At 33.6% G+C, this 27,043-nt stretch overlaps 1 protein-coding gene across 2 annotated transcripts in view; it reads left to right on the top strand.

Annotated features, from left to right (window-relative positions):
- LOC129946747 (adenylyl cyclase 78C) overlaps nt 1-27,043 on the top strand; it is a 162,883-nt gene that overhangs the window by 9,444 nt on the left and 126,396 nt on the right. The window lies entirely within an intron of this gene.

The following is a 27,043-nucleotide window of genomic DNA, read 5'->3' as shown; positions in this document are numbered from 1 at the left end:
CCAAATCCAGGAACCGGTGACATCTTAAATAAATAATTTAAAATCAATTAAATATTTATTAATTTTACCGAAGATAAAACTTATTTTATTTATTAATTCGATATTTCCAAAAATGTTACCTCAATTTTTTTTTTGCAAAATTTTTGTTGAATTTTTTTAAAATTCATATAAATTTGATATGGCGTCACACTTTTTTATAAAGGGTTCTTTTTAGACGTGTGGTTTTCAAAACGAAATTAAAACATATATTTAAATTTTATTGCCAAGAATTAACACCTAATAATTTCAAGCAATCAAATCAGCTAGGTCGAATAAATTCCAACAGACACCTCCAATTTTCAACCACTTTTTGCAGCTTTAACTTCCAACACGTGAATAGTCTCGGTGTAGATAATAGTGTAATACACAATTTTGGTGAGGCAAGAGTTCATTGAGAAGTAGAACCTAATGACTTATAACTCTTAACGATTACTGTGTACGAGGATGGAGGGGACCTACAGTTACGCCAAATCTGACCGGCTTATTTGAGAACCCGTGAAAAAAACTAAGATTTTACAGGCAGGGATTAAACATAAGACCTCTGGCATGACAGTTCTACGGATTGAGGATTAGTCTATTCATTATAAAATGGCAAAGCAAACAGAGCATAAATCAAGTGACAGCTGTCAAAAAAACCCGCCCCGAAAAAGTATTACCAGATTGAAAACCCCAGGTGTCCATTTATCCACATCTTAAGTTTCCATCACTTCATTGCGATTGAGCTCTGTTCACACTACTAAGTTTAAGTTATATCAAAAGTTAGATGAATGAGATCCGAATTGCGAATTTTTAAATAAATCAGGATTCATTTAAACTCTGGAAATCAGTATTAATACATATATAAATCACTAAATCCTAGAGTCGGTGAAATCCAAAAACAATTTCTTTTTCTCAGAAAAATTCACATTCTGTTCGATCAAAAACTTTTATTTGTTCTGAAGATATTTTTTTTTATTTAAGTATCGTAATTTTTAAACAACAGCAAGATTTAAAATCTTATGAAGTATGTATATAAGCTTATTTTACAAAAAGGCTGAGCCAAGATAATACAAAAAAATACTTTAATTATTAAAACTATCATAAGATACAAAAATTCAATGAATATGAAAACTGTTCAAATTGAGAAGTGGGATCTAAGCAACCTTTTTATGCTTGTTGCGTTCAAATTTTGTTTTATACTACGAGCTAAAGTGTTCCAAAGCTTAACCGAATTTATAAAAAAAATTGACGTTCCGATGTTAGTGGTCACCCTTCTTACTCTGTCAAAACAATATTGTAGTCGGTGCGCGATAAGTATGTTGTAAAGCAAAATCAAACTACGAAGTTCTATATATTTTTCGAAAGGCATGTCTTGTAAGCGCGAGGCTAAATCAGGTATCCTATCATATCTACGTTATCCAAAAATATAACTAACGATTGAGGTGAAAGCTACATTAAGTTTTCACCTGCTCGTGAAACTGCAGTTACAATAGATTTCACAACTATAAACCAAAATAGGAATTACCAAGGTTTTAAAAAGAAGCAAACGCGTTTTTAATGTAAGTACTCTATAAACCTTTCCAAGGAGTCCATTTACGAGTATATGCTCATACCAAGTCAAAAGACGATCAAAATGTACACCAAAATTCTTTGCGGTAACCACATATTTGATTGGAGCATTGCTTAGAACAATCGTTAGAAAATAAGAAAGGTCAAGAGATTTTCTATTATTAATTAAAAGACATTTGGATTTTTTACCAATTTGCCACTCTCTTCAGGTTCTCATTGACGCAGAAAGCTTCATGTTCGATAAGGCCAAGTTGACAGCTGAACATCATCAGCACACAAGTTAGAGCTGCAATTAACTAATGAAGATGGAAGTTCATTTACATAAGCAGAAAACAAGAGAGGACCCAGTATGGAACTTTGTGGTACACCATTGATATTCGATTCGAAAATATGGTAGACAAAAAAGGTTTTGAGAACGTTAGAACGCACGTTTACAGTGTAATCTGTCTTAAAAACATGGATTTATTTTCTAGAGACTTTATATCGTCATGAAATTTTAAAGTCTTAAAATAAACAAATGATAGCTAAATATTAAAATGTTTATCAAGCGAATATTCTTCCAGAAAAAAAGGATTAATCAATGTTTTTTTTCCGTTTCACCAATCATGTTGAAAAAATAAATAATACTTTACTTTGCATTTATTTCGCTATTGAATTTCAAAAATAACTACAAATTATGTGAAATTTTTGTACAATGTTTACATATGTATGTTGCATTGAAACTTAAACACGTGCGCAATTTTTGAAAAAGAAACACAAACAAAAATCTTGTTCTCATTATTTGATTAGGTATTTTATTCCAAATTTAATCATCTTATATGTATATGGAGACTGGGGGAGAGTAAATTCTATTTGAATTTATCATCATTGCCGCCAAGGGGCATCGAGATAAGGAGCACAATGTTTTTACACAAAAAAGTAGTTATATAGCTACTGTTTTATAAATACAAATAAAATACGTCATGTTTTATTTGAAGATATATAAATTTTAGCTACGTGCTCATAAAAACATTCATAGATATCTAGATACCTATACTTTACCTATTTTTGTAATCTCTATTAAACAAAACAAAAAATCTCTAAGGAATAGAGTCTTGAGGTTTGGGCGATATTTAAATTTATTTTTGGTCTTATCTAACTTGTAGAAGTTGACAAATAGTATCTATACAAAAAGATAATCAAATTTTTGTGACTGTAAAGAAATTTACTTCTTGGGCTGCCAATTAAAATTATAAATTAAAAAATACAAACTTTTATAATTTGGTTTATATTCACGCACATGTGTTAAAAGTTTGAACTTAAAATTTTATTGGGTAAAATGAAGAGAGCCATTCATCTATGTGAAGTTAAGTTGATTTCCAAGAACTTTGATAAGACAAACAAATTCCATAAAAAATAATGAGTTTTTTAAATTAATTTATAATAAAAAAGAACTAAGAACCTTGTCAAAGTTATACAGAATTTGACTAACCTCTATGCAGCTGTGATTTCAAAAAATGGTTAAATTGCTTTTGAAACATTCTAAGTCGTTATTTTTCACCAACAAGCTATTCCTGAATTGTATTCCTTTTGTTTAAATAATTACTAATTGCGTTTTATTAAAAAAGGCGCATCTGAACGCGTCTACAAATTGACAGTTCATTAAAAGAAACAAACAAACCTTATTCTATTAATGGTTTAAAATGTCAAAAATTCAGAAGGAATACGAATTTAGCAAAATACTTAAAGTTAAAGTAGTTATTTTTAGCAACGTCAAAATATAACGATGAAAGATTTAAAACAATTAAGTAAAATGTTAAAGCCATTTTTAGCGATTTACTAAGCTTAAAAGATGATTAACTAGTTTTATTAATAATTTGCTAATTTAAAAATCACGGAATAGCTACTTTAACATTTAGCAATTTGCTAAATCCATATGACATCTGTAATATTATTCTTATAAAAGCAGTAAATGGAATGGTTCAGTCAATATTTGGGAATGTCAATTTAAAGGTCCTTTTAAGTATATCTGCTTTGTTTGTTTTAACAAACTGTCACTTTTAAGACATGTATGGATGATCGATTTAAATGAAAAAGCAATAAGGTTTGAAATGTTGAACTCCCTTAGAAAATTGATAGATATTTAGAAAATTTCTAACAGGTTAAATTTTAAACCGTAAACAACAGGTTGTTTAAAATTTTGCGCCAGTAAGATCCAAAAATTATTTTCAAGACTTTGCGATTTTGTATTTTAAATGACATTGAGAAAATCGTATAGAGATCATCTTTAAACATCTAATGCAACATTAACTCTGGAATCTGGTCTGTATCTGAATCTATTTTAAAGATCCGAAAATAACTATTTACTCTGGCAGGTAGACGGCTCTTCAGTCGGTAGAGAGTACAAACTTTAATTCAAAGAAAAAAGACAGTATCTACAAAAAAAATAAACAAACAGACAAAAAAAGAAACGAGCATACAATGCTGTTGTCATTAGCAGTGATGGGACTTGGAAAAATCAAACTGGTGGTAAATATCCCAACAAAAAGGTGGGAGAAAGGTGGTAAAAAAACAATACAAAATCAGTCCATTCAAATTAATCACATATCTTGCTCACAACCGATAAAATAATTATTTTATATAAGAACCATCTTTGAATGGGTATTTCGAAGCATATTTAACAAACACTTCTGGGGGATCAAAATGTTCCCGTTGCCTAAAATTTCTTTTGCAGCTAAAATGTTGAGTACAGTTGTGTTGAGTTGTGAACAACAAAGTTGTAACATGTGCAATTACAGGTTTTTGAAAATTAAATCTCCCATACCATCTTTCAAATTTTTTAAGAAAAATCCGCAGTTGTACAATGTCATTATTCTTGAAACTTTCTTTTATTTTAAACTCGCCTATGAGTTTTCTTTATTTCACATTGAGCAGTTCAATGTTAATGGCGTCTACCAGAAAATATGACTGTTGGCATCGTTCCAGCAATTACTTTTTTCGGATCTAAATATTTTAAAACATTAACTTTATCATTACAAAAAGTAAATTATTATTAGATTTGTACACATAACTCAACATAATAGCTGCACACAACTTTTCCTGATTCCATGATATTATTTACATCAATTTAATTTTTTAGCAAAAATTCTTGGAAATGTAACCCAAAATATATTTGATTATATGGCAAATCGTTTAAAGGATCTTTTACATACGTATTTATGTCAATATTTTCCTGTGTTATGGAATTTTTCATTAAGTTCAACTTAAAAGAATTCATACTCACTGAGAGGTGGACTTGTGTTGTCTCAGATTGAAATATTCTGTTCAAGTCGTTAATTATTTTTAAATTTTAGGCAATCAAATTTTGTTTGTATTTTCTAGAAAATTGAAAATACGGATAGCCTTAGGATTAGGCTTTTAAAATGAACTAAAAATGTAAAAAATCAAATGAGGGATTCCACTGCTCTATATATCATTTCTAAAGAAAGCCACCGAGATTGACAAACTTTTAAAATTTGATGTTCATCGACACCAAGTGCCTTCTGAAAGTTTATGAAATCTTTTTTTTTATCTATGACAGAAGTAAAATTATATGTCCGTCAACGTTTTTCAATATGTCAATATAGCAATACAATGATATAATAGAAAAATTATTTGTATAACCATCGAATGGCAAAAGGTGGTAGATTTTGAGTTAGAGGTGGTAGAACATCAGAAACAAAATAAAGTGGTAGAAATGCCAGTTAAGTGGTAGCAGTCCCATCACTGGTCATTAGGGTTATTATGGATCACAACTCAACTTAGTTAAGTTGTAATCAACCCAACTCAGTTTGAAGACAACTACAAAAACAATTCATATTTTTACTTTTTTCAGTTGACTAGACCAAATACATTGCCTACTTTTATGTGCTTGGATTTGTCAAAATCAGCTGTGTAAAGTAAAATACGTAGGTATTTCAAAGTTTTGAATTCAGTGCAAAATTTTATAAAAAAAGACAAAATGATACAAAATGGAGAGTTCTATTGATTTGTTTCTTGCAAATTCGGAAGAAGAAAATCCCCTCAATGTTGCGCTGATGAGAAAAAATATTCGAGATCCCTCCAATCCATTGGAACTACCAAACAAAAAGTATAATATGTAAACAAATTCTTTGATGAGAAGTGTTGATTTAATGTTTTCGTTTTGTTGCGGATTTATAAGTTATTTTAGACTCAACTCCAATCCCACTAATTCTCAAACTCTGCACTGCCTTAGAGTGGTAATGATTTTAATTTAGGCCTTGCTCAGCCAACAGATTCGGTAGTATTAAAAGAAGTGCTAGGCGTAGTAGAAGAACGTATCTGTCCACAATGTATTAAGGCTCATATGACAAATGACGAGACGAATTTATCGAAGATTCATCTTTACCAGAAAATCAGTTTTTCTGGAGTAACAGGATGCATCGATGGAACTCATGTTCGAATCATAGCAACAAACAAAAATCTTCAACATCTCTATTTAAATAGAAAAGGTCACTCAGACTGTATGTCATGATTGCAAGTGCATACCCAGCTTTGGTAATTTTTTTATAAGAACATTTATCATCGTAAGGTTTGTGACTTCAAAATGAATGTTTTTAGATTCTAGATATTTCCGTGCTTATCACGATTCATTCGCTTACAATTTAAGTGAATATAAGGAAATGTTAAATGAATTGGATGAGAACACTCTTATTTTGGGAGATGCTGGATATCTTTTAGGGAAACATCTAATGAATCCATTTCGAATGGCTGAAAGTAGGAGTCCAGAATCACGTTTCAATAGCATACACGCGCAAACAAGAAACATTACCCGTGTTTTGTTGGATAATCTATCCATAGTAAAGTAGGATTTTACACGAATAACAAAAACAATATCCATAGTGAAAATAACACCGATAAAAGTTAGAGTAGAGTCTCACTATGAATGGGTTTTTGACATTTATACGAGACTCGAATGGATCTTATGTGATTTCGTTCTCAAATGTTGGTACGATTGAAATTGCATTTGTATCTCGATGGCTGTGTTCGTTGAGTAATTCTGCATTTGGAATCATGTGTGTTTCTCATTGCGGAAAAAACGAATCTATTACTGTTGATATTATTTAGTTTTGTTAGTGAAAATGGACTAAGTGGGCTTATTTTGCAAGGAAAAACAATGAAAAAGAGATTTTTGTTTTGCTATGTTTCCAAAAAAAGGTTTGTCTCGGTTTAGAATAGATAAATCTCAACTCGATTCAGGTATATAAAGAATTGAGGCGATCTTCAAGCTCGCTTCAACACCACATGTTAATGTAGTAGTCTACGAACAAACCCCCTTTTTGAAGTTTTTTATTATTATTTTGACAGATCTTCTTTCAGTTGTACCAATTTTTTAAATACAAAAATCTGGCCACTGCGGATCGTTTTGTTGGGAACTTCTCACTTTACTATATATGAAATGCGAACAAAACGCACGTATTATTGAAAGAACGATCAAAATTAAATTTCAAGTGCCTTCTCTCTGCCCGAGGACTGCATTACAGTCCTGAAAGAGCTGTGAAATTTGTCAATGCAAGTTGTGCCTTATATAATATAAGTCAACATTTTAAAGTTAATTCATCATGATGTCAATGATTTTGCCCATGTAGTAACTGATTTAGGAGCAAGAGAAGTCAGAAACAACATAATGATTCATTTAAGTTAATGTATTTTTAATTTACATCAACATTTTTGTACACACAAATGCACTATACAATCGGTAAATATCAGTTGTTGAATTTTGACAACAATCACAATTGAGGGACAACTCAACTGGCTTACATAATACCCCGAACACACTTAAAAAGTCAACCATTTTTTAGTTGACTACTGGTTTACTTGTGACAGTCAACTAGTTTTGATCGGTAATACCGATTGCCGGATTACAACTCAACTTTGTTCTTAGTTGTCTCATATAATAGGCCCATTTATTTTCATGGGATTATGATAATCCCTTTTTCTCTGTCAAACCAGTCAAAAACCAGTTTGAGACCTATGAAGGGAAGAGGGCCCTAAGAGTACTAGATGTATAAATACGACCTTCCTCATGATTTGGGGTTATAAAGCCATATTTAACTAGTATTTTTAACGTAAAGTCGGAAAATATTAGCTGTGTTCGTAATGCACCACCTCAAGCTCGAAATTATTAATATTTCAAAACGCTTCTGGTTCATGTGGATGCCATTCTTCCTTTCTTTCTTGAAACCAAATAATTTCTTCCCAACTAATTATTTCAAGTATTTTGAATTCATTAGAATTTCTTGATTTTTATTGAACAATATAAAGCCAAAACATTTTCCGCACAAGTTATTTCATGTGCATATTTCTTGAATGAAATTTGAATCCTTTTTTATATTAGCGGAAAACATACTTCGTCTTTTATACCCAAAACTCATGAACAAAATTCCAGGGATTAGTTCATTTGTGGTACAAATAATTTGAAAAATAAGCTTATTAACTTGAATATACTCAACATTCACATTTTGATGGATATTTTAGGGGTGGTGGTATGTACATAGTATGTAACCAACCAATAACTTTATTAACATCACAAAGTATTTAATTCGACTGAATTTCCCTAAATAAAATTTGCCAAGTCAATATACTACATACATATACAAAACAACAATATGAATATTATTTTATAATTAAAATCGAGCTAATTTATGAGAACTGACTTATTGTTCTTTTTTTTGTTGGTTTGTTTTATTTAAATATTTGTGGGAATTTGAAAGTGATATACACAGATGTTAGATTTTAATAATTTAAAAAATACATTGGCATTAATTGATGGATAGATTTTGGAAAGTTTTCAATTTTGTTGGGATCAATAATGGAAATTTTGAAATTTAAATCTAAAGAGGGCATGCATGGTTTTGAAATAAACTGAATTTAAATACACAAACTTATGTGCATCTAGAAGCTGTCATTATCTTGAGAAAATTTGTTGTCAATTCGATTTTTTACTTCACTTCACTTTATTGAGAACTACTGAAACCGTTTCGAATTTTTAAAGTGAAAATCCAAACATTCCTCAATGGGTCAAATTTCCTAGAATTTTAATGGAAGTGATATCTTTTTTATTTCAACAACCACCAGAGTAATAGCCTTTCAAATACATTTTTTTAAAGATAAAAGTATCAAAAGTAGTAGAAAAAGACTTTCAGAAAATCTGTTAGGTGTTTCTTTTATATTACATAAATTTAGAAATGATATTTTGTATAAGACACATTTTTCATAGGACTTTGATGTATTAAACAAAAATTTGTTAAATACATTCGTTAATAAATTTTTAGACATGTGCATTCAAGAGGACACAAGCGTCCACAGGTTTTTCTCAAAACCAACCTCTGTCTACCAACAAGCCTCGCATACGGACGGATTTACTGTTGACAACCAACGCAAACGAATAAAGGACAACGAACTTCGGATATGCACGTGGAATGTTAGGTCCCTTAACAGACCACGTACGGCCGAAGAATTAGCGGAGGCCCTAGAACGATATAAAGCAGATATCACCGCCATCCAGGAAATACGATGGGATGGGCCGGGAAAAAAGAGGATGAAAAACTGCGATATTTACTATGGTGACTGCTACCACGAAAACCAACAGCGCTTATTTGGATGCGGCTTTGTCATTGCAGCCAGACTTAGGCAAGAAGTCTTGAGCTATAGGTGCATCAATGAGCGCCTCATGACTATACGCATGAAGGCAAAATTCGGCAACATTAGCCTGATATGCGCGCACGCCCCCACAGAAGAGAAAGACGACAACACCAAAGATATGTTCTTCGAGCTCTTAGACAAAACATATGAACAGTGCCCTAGCTACGATATTAAAATAGTCCTGGGCGATTTTAATGCCAAGCTAGGAAGGGAAGACATCTTTGGTGGAATAATCGGGAAGAACAGCCTGCACGACAACACTTCCGACAATGGATTCAGGCTCATAGATTTTGCTGCGGGGCGAAACTTCATGGTAGCCAGTACGCATTTTCCACACCTCAACATCCACAAAGGAACTTGGGCTTCTCCAGATCAATCTACCGTCAACCAGATTGACCAGACACGGCGATCGACGCCAGACACGCTTCCAGCATTATGGATGTACGAACTTTCCGAGGAGCAAACATCGACTCGCACCACTACCTCGTTGTAGCCAAGGTAGCACTTCGGATTTCCAGACCCAAGGCAAAACAGGGAGGTGCTGGGAGAAGGTACAACGTCGAACGACTACAATCGCCAGAGATCGCCAAATCCTTTTCCGACCGAGTTACAAGTAACCTCTCTCGAAGTTCTCTGCCGCAAACACAATGTTTTCAGCGTGATGTCAATGGGGCTTTTGTGAGTATTGAGGCATAGGCGGCAAAAATGGGTTTAACGGTTAATGAGGGCAAAACAAAGTACATGCTGTTGTCAAGAAAGGACATACAACACCGACGTCTGAGTCAAAACGTCACCATCGACAGACGTAACTTTGAGGTAATCAAGGACTTCGTCTACCTAGGCTCCGCTGTAAACACAGAAAACAACACCAGCGCTGAGATCAAACCATGACAAAAGCGGATGAAAAGTTCTTCGTGTGATCTACGTTCCCGTATGCATCGAAAGGGAGTGGAGGAGAAGATGGAACGACGAGCTGTACGGGCTGTACAGCGACGTAGACTTAGCCAGAAGAGTAAAAATCCAACGACTAAGATGGCTGGGTCACGTAGAGCGCATGGAAACCAATGCTCCGGCCCGGAAAGTCTTCGAATCCGCACCCACAGGACAGCGCAGTAGAAGAAGAGAGCGGATCAGGTGGCGTGCACAAGTGGAAGGTGACCTCACCCAACTTGGAGCGCGAAACTGGAGACATCTAGCTAGGGACCAAGCTAGATGGAGAAGTTTGTTGGGTGAGGCCCTAGTTCACACAGGACTGTAGCACCACCTTAAGTAAGTAAGTAATAAATTTTACCAACTGTAATGGGAGCAGACCCCAAGTAACTATGTTAAATGTCATAATCAAAATATGACAGATGCAAAAACGTCAACTATTCGTTAGGCGGCATCCAAAAACCAGGTTCTTCTCCTCTTAACCGCAACGAGCATAGCGCTTTTTTTATTAAATTATTAAATATTTTTGAAGTAATCTATCTTCTATCTTTATATATAAAAATCAATGCCAATTTTCGTTGTAATGTTATAACTTAACAATGCCTTTACCGATTCGGCTAATTTTGATCTTGAATTATTCGTGAAAGTCCAGAAAAGGTTTGTGCGTAGAGAAAATTTAAAAATAATCTTTAAAAGGTGTAAAATCAACATCTTTCTATGCTTCCAAATATAAATAATTTGTACTAATACTTAAATAAATCCAGATTTGTTGATTACCTTTTAAAAGTACAACGAAGCTGTAATAATAAATTGAAGATATGTGTCTAACGATTGTTAACAAAGCATTAGCACAATTGCGTATGACCGCACCGAATCGTGAAATACATGATTTTTTTGATCGTGAATTGCAAAATGAGCAGGAGTTCAATTCTAATGATTTACGATTACTTGTACAATCGAATATAACCAAATTAAATAATCAACAAAAACATGTGTATGACACAATAATGCAAGCCGTTTCCAATAAAACAGGTGGATTATATTTCTTGGATGCACCTGGTGGTACAGGCAAAACTTTCGTTGTATCATTGATTTTAGCGGCTATTCGATTGGAACAGAAAATTGAATTGGCACTTGCATCTTCCGGAATCGCTGCTACATTATAAGAAGGTGGTCGTACCGCAGACACTGCATTAAAATTGCCATTGAATGTATGGGTGATTGAAACTCAAACTTGCTTCTTCGAAAAATTCTGCTATAGCAAAAGTTCTGAGATTAACGTCAATTATTTTTTGCGATGTCTGCACAATGACGAATAAAAAATCAATAGAAACATTTAATCAAACAATGCAAGATTAACGCGGTAATCAACAGCTGTTTTAGTGGTGCTCTGATATTGCTGTCAGGGGACTTTCGTGAAACATTGCCTGTTATTCCTCGATAAACTTCTACAGATGAAATAAACACCTCTTTGAAGTCATCAGTTCTTTGGAGATATGTACGAAAATTGACACTGAACATTACATAATGACGCAACTGCCCATGAGTTATCAAAACAATTGTAAGAAATTGGTGATGTCAAAATACCAATCGACAGTACCAACGGATTGATCAATTTACCAAACAGTTTTTGTACAATTGCGCAATCCATAGATGAGTTGATTGAATGTGTTTTCCGAATATTTTTCAGAATTAGAGAAATCATGTTTGGTTGAGAGAACGCACCATTTAAGCACCGAAAAAGATTCAGATGAATGCCATTAATTTTCAAATTCAATCGAAACTGACAGGTGTAGTCACGACACATAAATCAATTGACAGTGTTATGAATTAAGATGAATCTGAAAATTGGGTCTTTTATTATAATATTGCGAAACAATAATCCACCAGAACTTTGTAATGGCGCCAGATTGGCAGTGAAAAAGTTATTGCCAAAGTTGATTGAAGCTACAATCTTAACTGGTAAATCAAAAGGAGAAGTGTGTTTGATACCGCGTATCCCTATGATTCCAACTGACATAACATTTGAATTCAAAAGATTACAATATCTTGTGCGTTTATCATTTGTGATGTTCATTAATAAGGCCCAAGGGCAAACACTTCACGTTTGTGGTGTCAATTTAGAGGAATCATGTTTTTCACATGGCCATCTTTATGTTGTATTTTGAGTTATTTTTTTCAACCGTAGGTTTTTATTTTTTAGGAAAAAGCCGTCAATTAGATTTTTTGAAAATTTTACCACACATCATAATGTTAACCAAATTCGTTTTTTGTTGGTAAAGTTTTTGATTTTTTCTAGCACACAATTTTTGATTTATACAAAAATCCTTTATTTGGATATTAATACCTGATTCTTATGACGTAATGCAGGGATATTCATTTTGCGGTTTCAAAAGTAAACGTAAATAAAACACATGAAAAATATTTTTCTTCATAATATTCCTTTTTTGTTATAAAGTTTGAACGTTGAGTTTACGTGTGAAACACTACATCATTTAAACGACCACCACTTGATCACTTTTTGACATATATTGGGCGGGATCTCAGCTATAACTTGACGAATGTTGTTTTTTATCTTCTCAAGAGTTAAAGGTTTATCTGCATAATCACGGTCTTTCGGGTAGCCCCATAAAAAAAAGGCCAGCGGTGTCAAATGGAATGATCTTGGTGGCCAGTTGATATTGCCACGACGAGAAATTACACGGCCAGGAAATTTCGCTAGGAAAAAACCCATATTCGATCGAGTTGTGTAGCATGTGACACCGTCTTGTTGAAACCACATAATCTGCAAGTCGTATTCTTCCATAGCTCCGAATTTACTGTGACATCTTCGTTTTTTAAGAAGTAATGTCTAATCGCACCTCCGGACCAAAGAGTGCACCAAACAGTGACTTTTTGTGGATGTAATGGCCTCTCTTACTCATTTGCTTGAGGATTCTTAGAGCCCCATATAACACAATTTTGTTTATAAACAGACCCACCGAGTGATAAATGTGCTTTGTCGCTGCAAATATTGTTGCTCGAAAAATTGTCGTCCACCGCCCATTCGACGTATTTACGACGGAACTTTGTGAATGATCAAGCGGTACGTTGATTCATAGGCATTAAAATATCTGTCACCAATCCAATATCTTCAAATTTCTTCACAATTTTGTCAATTGCTTGCGTAGTTGGAGATTATGTAAATATAATCTGCTCTTAAAGTACGATATGTGGCTGTGGCAGAATCACCATTTTCGTAATAGGTTTTAACAATTTGTATGCGTTGTTCGATAGTTAAGCAATCCATTTTTGTAAATTTCAGACTTTCAACTGAACAACAAATTTATTTAAATACCCAGTTTGACAGATGTCGAATTCCGGCCCTATACTTTTTGAACCGCAAAATGGATAACCCCTCACTATTTGTAAAACATAACTTAATTGAATTCGTAAAATATTTGGGATCAATCAAATTTTTCCTTGTTGACATTGTTTCTCAAAATTTTCGGTCTTATTTCATTTCTTCAGAAAGGATTTTCATAAAAAAAAAATGTATGGCCTGGGAAATAAGAACTTTATTTCTGGAATTTAGAAAAGTGTCAAAATTATTTTTGACTGGAATAATTTTAAAGCAAAAAAGGGTTTTGACTCCCAACTTATGTACTTTATTTTATGAAAATTATTGTTCTTAACATTTGGTATAAAAAAAATCAAGAGAATATCTCGCCAAAAAAACACCACAAACTTCATTTACTAAACGTATTTCGAATAAAAAAACAATATCCGTAGTATGAATACTACCGATAAAAGTTAAAGTAAAATATTACTACGGATGGGTTTTTGACATCTATACAAATCTCGAATGGATTACATATATGTGATTTCGTTCGTTGAGTAGTTGTGTATTTGGAATCATCTGTTTTCCATTCAGGAAGAAGATAAATCTGTTACTGTTGATATTATTTAGTTTTGTTAATGAAAATGGACAAGCTGGGCTTATTTTTCAGGAAGACAAAAGATGCTATGTTATGTTTCCACCAAAGATTTATCTCAGTTTAGATTAAATAAATCTTTTAAGTGTTTCCACCGCACAAGAAGATTTAAAAATGATTAAGTTTGACAGCACTTTATAAAATGCAAACGGTGTTTTGATGTTTCTTATGGAGTGCAAGTGAGATAGTTTGATTTGTGTTAAACACAGAAGAACTGAATAGTTCAGCACCATACATCAATTTACAAATGTTTTCTTACCATTTCTTCTTGAAAATTATCCATTATATTACTTAGTTTATACTAAAGTTAATTTTAACTTTTGATTTTCACAAAACCAAAAGTTAAAATTAACTTTGGGCGCCACCTGTAACGAACCCACTTGGGTGTTAACCTCTCCTTTCCTTACTACCATTACAACCTCGGGCTACAGGCTCCCGGGGCTGATCCTGGCAGCAGAAAGGAGAGGGTGTCCAGGCCACGGTAGCTTGGCATGCTTGCTTTTGCACGAACTAGCTCGCCGACGGGGGGGGTTCTTGCTACCGCAGCACTAGACGGGGTTACGACTTCATGCCATATCATAATGAAATAAACAAAAATGGAGACCCGAATTGTCCATGTGTTGGGGAGAGTGATCCCTATAGAGGGGGAGGGTCGTTGATGGTGATGACCCTCGGAGGATTTGCCCACCCTTTGTATCCCACGGATACCACCTTGGCTACTACAACCTCCTATTTATGTAGTAGCCCCTAACTCACCCTTTTTCTCCGCCAAACGCACCTTACTCCATGTGCGTCATCTCCACCCCAGTCCTAGGGTATCTAACCGGCCATCCTAGCTAGAAATTAAAAGAAAGAGAACAAACGCCTTCCCCAAATCAAAAAAAAAAAACACAAATTAAACTGTCGAAAATTCTGTTCAAGGAAAGACCATTTTTTCTTTTTTTTTTTGAATCGTTATAATAATGATCAATATTTTTATTAAAACTTGATAAAAATTAAAACAAAACAAAAATTATTAATTTACAATTTAAAAGAAAAATTTGAATTTCAAAAAAAAAATTAAACGAAAACTAAATAAAAATTTAAATTAAAATTAAATAAAAATTAAATATAAAAAAAATTAAATAAAAATTAAAGGTAAGGAGGAATAAATGAATAAATAAAAAAGAATAAACATCTGGTTTCATATACCACGATGTGGAATAAATAAAAAAAATTATAAACCAAAATCGATTAAAAAACAAAAGCATAAAAAAAAGAAAACAAACTTACTTAGGTTTTGGTTTCAAAAAATTTGTGGGCAGCCCCACTGTAGTGCACTACACGCCGGGTTGCTCCTCCACCTGCAATTAATCGTTTATCCAAGGATCTATTTATTTATTTGTTTTGGTTTAATAATTTTTGTAAGTATTTATTCTTATGTTATTCTTTGTTTTTCTTTTTTATATTTAAATTTAATAACTTTTCCAGTTTTTTTTCTTTAAATAAAATTATAATAAAACACAAATTTTATTCTTTTAGAGGTCACAGGTAAGTATGGTATATGTAGGTAGGTAAGTATATGTATATTTTTTTTTTCAGGGGTCACTGAATAAGTGTACCAATTTTAAGTATATATATAAAACTTTTTTTTTTCTTTTTGGAGGCACGGGGCACAGGTAAGTATATGATTTTTGTGTATATACATATAATTTTTTTCACAAAACTTTCTTCTATTTGTGTAGTACCCGTAGCATGATGGTAAGTGCGTTGGACTGTCATGCAAGAGGTCTTGGGTTCAATCCCTGCCTGTGCCACCATAATTTAAAAAAATAATTTTCGCGGGTACTGCCTCTTGCGAGGAATTGACAAATCCTTCAAGAGTAATTCTTGTCATGAAAAAGTGCTTTCTCAAATTAGCCGTTCGGATTCGGCCTTAAATTGTAGGTCCCTTCCATTCCTGACAACAGTACTCGCACACAGGAATGGTTGAGAGTTGTAAGTCACTAGGCCCTGGTTCACAACGGACTGTTGCGCCACCCCATTTGATTTTTTTTTTCTTCTATTTGTGTTTATTATTATTATTATTATTTTGACATGTCTACTTTCAGTTGTACCAATTTTTAAATACAAAAATCTGGCTACTGCCGATGGGTTTTCTTGGGAATTATCTACTATACTATTTATAGAATTCCAAAAAAAACATAAAAAGCATAATTTTCAAAGTTAGTTAAGTGGTAATTTGATTTATTTCAAAAGAAAAATATCAATTGACATGTTTTAAGGGCATCAATAGAGAATTACGGCCTCTTTTTATTTTTTGTTTGTAATCAAAGTTTAGCTTAAACTTCAATAGTCTCATAAAGTTCAAAAACTATATTTTTCCAGTTGTCAATATCTGACATTTAATCTAAAATTGCACGTGTGGAGAAACAAAGTTCATCTTTCCATTAAGATTTTTTTCCTTTTATATTTCATTGATTTTGTAAATTTACTTTGAATATTCAAAAATAGGAATAAAAAAGGAAGTGACGTCCATTTTGCTGAGAAAGTTCTTTTCCTTTATCTTTTGCCCTTTATGGGAAACAACTTTAAGATTTTTTGTTTCGTCAGGTAATAAATTCTCCTTTGATATAAAATTGACACATGTGTTTTTTTTTTTTTTCTTACAAATCTTGGATGCTGAAAATTTGCTTCATTTTCATTTAATCAGCTCAAAAGGAGCTATCAACTGTTCATAAAGTATTTAAGGCTTACTTTAAGAATTTAACTACATATGAACATTTGTATGTATCTTGTTTCCAATCAATTTTGAGCCTACTTGAAAAAAAGGTAATGAGAAAAACCCTCTCGATTGAAATTAAATTTTTCGAAACAAACAATCAAATCATTATGTACATACATCATACACATCTTCCCAACCCCTCAGAGAAAAGTTCCTATTTTGATAATCTTTTAAAAGCAAAATCAATGAACCGACAATTCAAAATGGTGTTAATTCTAACACCGTATTATCGTATCTTAAGTTCTATAAAAGAAGAATAAGAATGAGAACTCCTCTAATTGGTTTTATTCGAAAAGAGATCGTAAAAGTTTTTCTTGTTTTTTTTTTCAAGAGGAAGGTTTTGAGATTTTGAATTTTATATCTCAATATTTTGATTAACCACACAAAACCAATTGTGTTTTTATAAGCATAGAAATATAATCTGTATTTTTGTTTGTGGAAAAAAAGAAGATTCGATAAGCTTTGAATTAGAAAAAAGAAAAACATCCTTATAATCCTTGTACAATATAAAACAGAAATATAACAATGAATTAAGGACAAAATTTGAACTTTTTTTTTTGAAAGAAAATTGAACTAGGATTAAATTTTGCTTCAAATAGAAAGTTTCAATTGATGATTGGAGGAAAAAGGTCACAATAAAGTGCTTCGGGTCTTCGGAAGAATAATTTTTATTTTGGAATGGTCACGCAATTTTCTTTTAAAGAAATAAAACCCTGTTAAAGGGTATTACTTTTTTTGACAGATATTTTATTGGAATGTGATAGTATTGAAATAATACAGTACAAGTAGGTTAAGAAAAAAACACTCTTATTTCAAAGCACTGGTTCGTCTAATTTAAAACATACTCGTAGGAGAATTCTAACACCGATTTAAAAGAAATCAGCTACAACATTCATTCTTGCTGATGAAATATTTAAAAACAATTTGAATTAACCCAAATTCCAAACGGGATAGGGAATTATCAAACCTTTAATCTTCTTTTACCAGTGTTGATTCTTTCTTGATATGAGCTTTTGTTTATGGTATGAAATATGCCGAACCTGGAATCATCCCTTAAACCATGAAATATAGTGAAACCAACTTGTGGATAGAAAAAGTTTGTGCCCTCTATCGACATATTATGTTCGTTATAATTAAAAACTAAGTTTTTTAACAAATTATAAATTTATAAACAACTAGCTGTACCCGAGGTGTTATTAGCAGCTTTGTTTTAGAACAAATTTAAGAGCTAAATTTATAATTTTAGAAATATTAAAAGGGAACATTATTCAAGCAAAATTTTACCCGCCTCCACAGCGCAACTAACGTCAGTGAAAGCTCTCAAAAGAGAGTTTCGTCAATAAATGGCCTATCAAATACTGAACGAATTTTTTTAAATCAGACCAGTAGTTCCTGAGATTATCGCGTTCAAACAAACAAGCAAACAAACAAACAAACAAACTTTTCAACTTCATTATATTAGTATAGATAAAATTACAATTGCATAGGTTAGGTTGAAGTGGATGGCTATGATGGAAACGTTCACACCTAGGCCATTTTAATGGCCCATTGTGATACCACATGAACCTTAAGGTTTCCTCCTAAGCTCAATGGAATCCTTACGAAAAGTGAGAGTCTGATTATGCTGATATGATTTAAATCGTTAAAGAAGAATTCTCCTAGGTAATTCTAGCGTTTTTGAGCTAGAGCAGGGCATGTACAGAAAAGATGAAGAATTGTTTCTTCTTCGTCCATACAGCTTCTGCAAAGTCATTTGAGAATATGCCTAGTCGTGTGGCTTGCTTTTCTATTATATCTGCTTATAGATGGCAAGCACCTTGAACGTTTTAAATCTAGTGTTGGCCAAATGTAAATGTTTTTTGTGACCTGACACGCGGTGATGTTGTTCCATCACCACGTGTTTGCCTTCTTCATAGCGTCTTGCATTAGCAACAGTTTACAAGTAGCGATTGGTATGCCAGAATGTGCCAAACGTGGAAGGATGGGCTAAACTGTACCGTTTCTGGCGAGTTCATCATCACAGTTACCTTGAATGTCTCTATGGCCTGGCACCCAGCAAAGGTGAATATCAAACTGTTGTGCCATCTCCATTAGAGATGATGACAGTTTTGGACTTTTATAGAGTTTGTACAAACAGAGTCCAGAGAATTTATAGCGACAAGACTTCTTTTATCGCCAAAAGTTTCCGCCTGGAACACGCTACAATGATTGGGAAAGCGAATGTCCTATCCTCCCAAAAAGATCTGGGAGATATAGAGTTCTTGAAATTTCTGTCGAATTGCAGTTGGGGGATGGGGTAGTCTATGTGCTTTGGAATTGATTCTAAATACCTAAGAATTACGGAGTGGCCAATGTTGTTGTTAGTCCACTTCGACGAAGCTTTGAGGTGAATAGCAAAGTTTGCAGCTATTTGTTTCCTTAATATGTCAAGAGGTGTAAGGTAGAGTAAGGTGTCCAGTGCCGGAGATGGGGTTGAGCTAAGCGATCCGCTTATACATAGACAAGCCGAACATTGGACTTTATTTAATTTGATTACCGATGTGTATAGCCAATGCGAGATTCTGGGTTGTACGCCCCATTTACTACCAATAGCTTTTTTGCAGAAAAAGAGAGCTACAGTAGCTTTTTTGACTCGTTCCTGTACGTTGCGTTTCCAATTTAGTTTTGTATCTAAAAAAATATCCAGGTATTTAGCCCCGCCTGAGAATTTTAATAGGATTTCTTTAATATAGCTAGGATTGACAAATAGAATTTTGTATCTCCTCGAAAGACTTAATCAGTTTTGTATGGGTTAACACCCAGTCCACACCGATCAGCCCAAAGTGTTAGTCTTTCGAACGCATTTTGTAAGAGTTCCTTTAAGGGGTTTAGATGCTTTCCTGAGACTGCTGTAGCTAAGTCGTCCAGACTAGTTAGGATTTCATTCACCATTAGGTTCCAGAGGAGAGGGGATAGAACACCAGCTTTTGGTGTCCCTCTACTAACGAATCGTTTGATTTAATTATTTTGCTAGTCAGCATCAAAAGAAATAACTCCCCTAACGAACTTTCTACGTTTAGAGATGTTAGTGTAGATGTTAATGCAGATGTGTCGACGTTGTTAAAGGCACCTTTGATGTCAAGGAAAGCAACCATAGTGAACTCTTTATGATGTTTCCACCGATTAACCTTTAAAGTAGGCATGTTGGGACGAAGACAGAAGTCTTGTATCAATACTCACACTGAAATGGAAAACAATCAATCTTTATTTTTCCAAGATCTTAAGAAGGAATGATGATAGACTTATAGGTCGTAGATCTTTAGGATTGATTTGCGAGCATTTACCTGCTTTGGGTATAAAAACAACTTTAACTTCTCTCCATGCCGAGGGAACATGGAGCAGGTAAAGACAGCTGGTAAAAATTGCCTCCGGGATTGGTGCAATTGCATAGTCTACAGAAAATTCTCTTTCTTTTGACAACATTTGTTCGTATACAAAATTTGAATTTTAAAGCTTTGATAAATTTGACTTACATGCACTTCAACCATTAACATGTTGATTCTAGGATCCCTAAACTAAACTAATCTTTTGACTCTTGAACTTAATTCCGATTTCTACAAAACTTATTTATAAACCCAACCAATAAAGTAATAATTATGGTACCTAATACTATTTATATTTACTGAAACACCTAACCTACAATTAATTATGCATAAGGGATTATCAGGTATTATTTCGAAAACCATAAATAAAATGCCAGTAGCTACGAGTACCTAATAATAATAATTTCATTAGGAGAATACATAGTGAATAAGTAATTAAAGACAAATATCCTAAATCGGGTAATTTGCTTTCATTGTAATTATTATCAATTAGTAGAGAGAGACTTTCTCCACATCATGCTGGTAAGTATACCTTTAGTAACTTTATTATTTGTTTTGGATTATAAGAAAAGGTAAAACAAGTGCTTGAATTTTAAATATTGTTTTCAAATTACGTACTTGATTTTCATGCTCAAGGCTACTGAAGTAAAATACTGTTTAACTATTTAAAAATTAAAAAAAACATAACCTTTAAACATAATACGCAGCGCATTGACTTCTTAATTTGTTTCTTTTAAATAAAACACATGTTTCAAAAGTTAAATGAAAAATAAACCTTTATAAAACAATACCTTAAAAAACATCCTTAGAACTCTGACAAAAAGGATATCATAGCTCACTTGTACCTTCTCTTAGAATGGGAAACATAAATGGCTTTGATGATTTTTTAGTCCTTAAAATTGGATTTCTCAGAATTGCAGGAAACTCTGACAGTTCCCTTTCGCTTGCTTGCTTCAATCCAAGTAATGATAAGATTTTATGTGTTCTCCGAAAATAATAAAAATATTTTATTTTAGAAAAACTCAAATATTGAAACATCATAGACTGTTGAATAATAAAACAATCATTTTCTGCTTGACAAAGTCTCACATTTTAGAGTAAGAATGATTTTCCAGTTAAAACCAAAAAAAAAAAGGACTTGTCAGACGTTTTATTAATTCATCATTTTTTAATGTGACATTCATTTTTGATGATATACAACTCAAAGAGAAATTCAATATCAGTCTAGTGGATAAAACATATCAGCCTTCACCCCTTCACCCAACAAAATCAGTCCCATCCAAGCACGAATATTTAACTCAAAAATAAATTTCCATCTCCTAATTTCGTGAGCTTTTTCCAAAGAAAAGTCATGCAATACAAATTTAACATGATTTTGAAGATCACAGTCGAACAATAAAAAGAATACAAAAAACAATTTAAAAAACAATCGTTTTGGATACATACAAATATTCAGTATTTTAAAAATGTTGCATGAGCTTAAACTCGTATAAGGACAACGAGCGTCGTCGTTATACAAGGAAAGGACTGACCAAAAACATAAAAATAAAAAATAAATCTTTTAGAATTGCAACTTTACAAGCGATGTGGAATAATTCCATTCCATCCTTCTTGGTTCACTTGTTTTCGAATTCAATGTCTTCTTTATTAGCAATAATAAAATTGAAGGGAAGGAAATCCTTACTGTGTATTTCTCGAGCACGTATAGATGAATATACGTACATAACTTTCTAAAAACCACGAACTTTCAATACTCGTATATATTATGTATTTAATTTTAATCCTGACATCTTTTATTCTGTGTGGTGAATTGAAAACAAAATCGAAAAGCGTGTTTTGTTCTATATTTTTTTATTGGCTTTTGTAGTTTTTTAAGGATTGAAAAAACGATATTGTTTTTCTATTTTATTGTTAATCGTATAGTTTTGTATTGTTTTTTAAAATTGTTTTCTTATCCACATTATTGATTTAAGACAGTAGCTTGGGTTAACTGTGAAGACGTTTGTATTAAGAAAAATCACAAACATTGAAGATATTTTGTAGTTTTTGGAAGAAATATATTTGGGGTTATTGATTTTGGATGTTAACGCAGGCATTTGACACCTGTCAAACTCAGCTATCATTTGAAGTGTCATCAAATTGGTCCAATTAGTAATGGATTTCTTAGCAATCGAATAACAGGTTACAATTAACCAAAATTTTCTACAAAAGTGGTAATTCAAACGAAGCCACTATTCCCAACGCTTCACGGCATGATTATGGTTGTCTTTATTGATGAAATAGACTAACAATGTTCAAATGGTAGACATGTGCATTCAAGAGGACACAAGCGTCCACAGGTTTTTCTCAAAATCCACCCCTGTTTATCAACTCCTATTCTCACCTCCTCGCGGTGAACATCGGGTGCCTAGTACCTCAACTGGAGATTGGGTTCTAACCCCAGTGGAATGTTCTTGGGGGCAGCAAACGAGAGAGGGGGGAGAGGTGTTTCCAATAAGGCACCTCTCTTTATTCAGACGGCATCGGATGAATTCTCTGGATGGAATCAACGTTGGCGTCTACAGTTCAAGAAAGGTAGAACTACCTAGTAAACACTTTATAGGGCTTCTACGACTTATTTGGAGCCCAGGCCTATAATGAACGGTTTATCCGGCTCCCCGTCTTTGAAGTTATACTAAGGATCTGGCTCTCCAGGTTGGAAGTTTTGCCGTCGGGGTGACTTCCTGACCACGTAAAAATACATTAGTTGCGAAGCACCAACAAGCCTCGGATACGGACGGATTCACTGTTGACAACCCAAGCAAACGAAGTAATTACAAAGAACTTCGGATCTGAACGTGGAATGTTAGGTCCCTTAACAGACCACGTGCAGCCGAATAATTAGCGGAAGCCCCAAACTACTGCAAGGCAGATATTACCATCCAAGAAATGCGATCGGATTGACCGGGCAAACGCAAACTAAAAGACTTCGATGAATACTACGGCAACTGCTACCGAGAACAAAGACAGCGTCTATTTAGGTGTGGATTTGTTGTTGCAACTAGACGCAGGGAAAAAGTCTTGAGTTTCAACAGAGTGAGCGAGTGCATCACGACATTCCGCATCAAGGCTAAATATGGCAACATAAGCCTAATATGCGCGAATGCCCTAACAGAGGAGAAAGATGAAGACACCAAAGACATATTCTTCGAGCTTTTGGACAGCATTGCCTGGCTATGACATTAAAATTATCTTCCGAGATTTTAACGCCAAGCTAGGAAGGGAAGACTTCTTTGGTGGTACAATCGGGAGATACAGCCTCCACGACACCACATCCTACAACCGATTAAGGCTAATCGATTTTGCGGCGGGCGAGACGTTCTGGTAGTTAGTTCGCAGTTCACACATTTTAATATCCACAAGGGGACATGGAAATATCCTGACCACTCAACTTTAAACCAGATTGAACACAATGCGATCGACGCACGACACTTCTCCAGTATACAGGATATCCGAACATTTCGAGAGGCCAACTTTGTCTCGGACCACTACCTCGTTGTAGCCAAGGTATACGACTACGGTATACCAATCCAAGCCAAAACAAGGAAGTACCGTGAGAAGATTCGACGTTAGACGGCCACAATCGTAAGAGACTGCTATGTCTTTTTGCGATCGAGTCTATAGTAACCTCTGAAGGAGTTCTAGATGGATAAGAAGAGAACACGAGAAGCGCGCGATTAAGGAGATAGAGGGATGTCACTACAGGAATGAGGTTCGTAAATTTCGCTTAAGAATTATTTAAAGAAGCAGGCGATGACCCGGTAGGGAGCATGCACCAACTCATCTGTAAGAGACTCATCATCCCAGTTTTCATTTATGGCGCTGAGTGCTGGACCCTGTCAAAGAAAGATAAGAGCTGGTTAGGATGCTACGAGAGAAAAATTCTGCGGGTGATTTTTGGTCCCATCTGCATAGATGGGAAATGGAGGGGGAGATTCAACGACAAACTGCACGGGCGGTACGGCAACAATAACCTGGTTAACAAAATTTCAGTCCAATGATTAAGATGGCTGGATCATGAAGAGCGAATGGAACTCAACGCTCAAAACCTGGAAGGGCTTCGAATCCAATCCCGAGTGGTGGATCAGTAGAGGAAGACCATGACTCAGTTTTCGCAAGCAGGTGGGTGAAGACCTCAACCAACTTGTCGTGGGAAACTGGAGACAGCTAGCTAGGAACCGAGTTAGCTGGAGACGCATGGTGGTTGAGGCCCAGGTCGGCCCGGACTGTAGCAACACCTTAAGTAAGTAAGTAAGACGAACAATCGGTTAAATTTTGCGGTTCTTATGCTCTGCAAGTTCAAGTATTGCTGATGATCCGAATTTATCGGTTTCCCCGTATGATCGATTGATAGCCGATTTTGTGTCGCCCTATGGTTAAACGATATGTAGTTTTAACAATAATTGGCAACAATCAACAAAATTATCAACTATAGCATAATTGTGCTAGAAGTTTCCTGTTCACTTGATTTTACTTGTTGGCAACATCAATTGGATACCAAGATCATGCGATTTGACACTGTAGGGCTTACAAGAATGATCCCCCAACTCTAGACGCTACATTAGTCTGGCTATACCGCCCAAAAATTGTTCCAAAATATGTAAATATGTAACTAACTATTTGTTGCAAATAACATTGTTTTTCCAATTTAATATCGAAGTCTAAATTTTCTTCATTTAAAATTCACTTAAGAAATGATTTTTTGTTGTGTGTTTTAGTGAATTTAACTTCGAAACCGAAAAATTAATTACCCGTTAACATAAGGGCACAATTCTTTTTAGCATTGCTAAATGCCTCATCTCCAATTTATAAGTGTCAAATTAGGAAAACAAAATTCACCCGTCAAATAGTTAGCAGTTGATTAGTAAGTCGTTAATTAGGTGTGACCATTTTAATTTAATTTTTCTATGTTTTCTATGTTTTTTTGTGTGCACTATTTAACTTTTTTTTTACTTAATGTCAAAGCATCACTTACCTTGAATTATTGAATGGCCTACAATTTGCCCTTTAATAGTTCGTAATCGTTTCTATGTTTTCTATGTTTATTTTTCATCAGCAAATAACGATCCACAAAATGAATTTAGTTAAATAATTTAAAAGATATCTATGGGAGCCGGAAATACATTCAAGATAAAACCTTTAACTTCGTCTTCTGCAGGTGATATGCTCAGTTTTTCTTCCATGACTATTTTAAATAATTTTTTCAATGTTTTACATATTTTGTTTTGTTAGTTTGTTACCTTAATGACAAGTAAGCAAATAACTCCCCTTGAATAATTTAATAGCTTTAAATTTAGCATAAGTTAATCTTCGAATAGTTTTGAAAATTTCTATGTTTTTTTTTCTAAACAAAAAAATGGGTTTAGTTAAATATATTTACGGATTACTATTAAAACCAGAAATTTATTAAGGATAAAGCCTTAAAACTCGTTTTCTGAGGTAATTTACTAAGTGGGCATCTATGTAACAAAAGTACTAAAAAACAATTTATTAAGGCATGATTTAATACAAATAAAAAAGCTAGTAAATCCATTTTCCTTAGAGTGTCTTTCTAAAATGAAAGCCATCTTCAATTTCCCATAAGAATTTAATGCAAATCAAGCCTTAACTCCTTTTTTAATTCCAAACCAATACCTTCCCTTTTTAAATAATAGACAGAGCGAGTAAAACAAAAATTATATGTTTAAGTAAATGGGGCAACAGGTAAGATACACCCATTAATATATTAACAGAATTATGTTTATGAAGTCCTTGAGGGAATTTAATGGTATATAAAATAAGGTTATAGGTGTGTCTTTTTTAATAAACCTTTAATAAAGTAATGGGTTTGTATGTACGATGTACAGTGATGGGAAGTTTTATGTTGAATATAGAAAAAGAAGATTGTATTCAAATAAACAAAAGGACAAATAATGATTTCTATGAAATTATGTGAACAATTTAATTATCTAACAACACATTTAGGTGGGAAAAAAGTTTCTCCACCTCTAAGTGGGGCCTTGAGTGTGAAATCAAAAAGACTCCTTTTTCCCATCACCTTGTGATTTCAAAATCGACACTACACAAAAGATAAAGATATACTTTTATATGAACTTTATGATTTATGGGTGAAATTACAATTCAGACTTGTCATATAAATCATCACTTAATTCTCAAACCATTATTCAATCTCTTCTCAGAATTCCAATAGAACTTCTTGTTTGCATATAATTTAATCTACATCTCAAACCAAATTCCATTTTGAGGACATAAACTATAGAAAATAACTAAGAAATTGACATATTTATTATTGTTGGTCGGTGTAAAAATATGATATACACTCTCTTGTCGGCAATGTAGTGTGTAGAACTGTCAAGTTTGCTATACTTTGTGAATTTTTAATTATTTCATTCAAATATTTGCAGCTGTTCCTAGCTCCATAGAGAGTTTCTGAAAATAAACTAATAAAGTCCTTAGAGGAGGACACTCCATTTCACCCATTAAAAAAGAGTCCTCATACTCAAGTACCATAAAGCCATAAGGATTCACTATATTACATATGGATGGAGGAAAGCTGTCCAATGTACACAACAGAATCATTTATTTCTTCCTTTCTTCTCAATTTAGTTAGCATACGTAGGTAATATGCCAAGTCATCATCATCATCATCGTCCTCATCATCATCACATATTGTGGATGTATACGATAATAAATCATAACCATTT

Source organism: Eupeodes corollae, chromosome 2 (assembly GCF_945859685.1).
Source record: "Eupeodes corollae chromosome 2, idEupCoro1.1, whole genome shotgun sequence".
Taxonomy (NCBI): Eukaryota; Metazoa; Arthropoda; class Insecta; order Diptera; family Syrphidae; genus Eupeodes; species Eupeodes corollae.
Note: the sequence above shows the minus strand (reverse complement) of the source record. Positions and strands in the feature narration are given on the sequence as shown.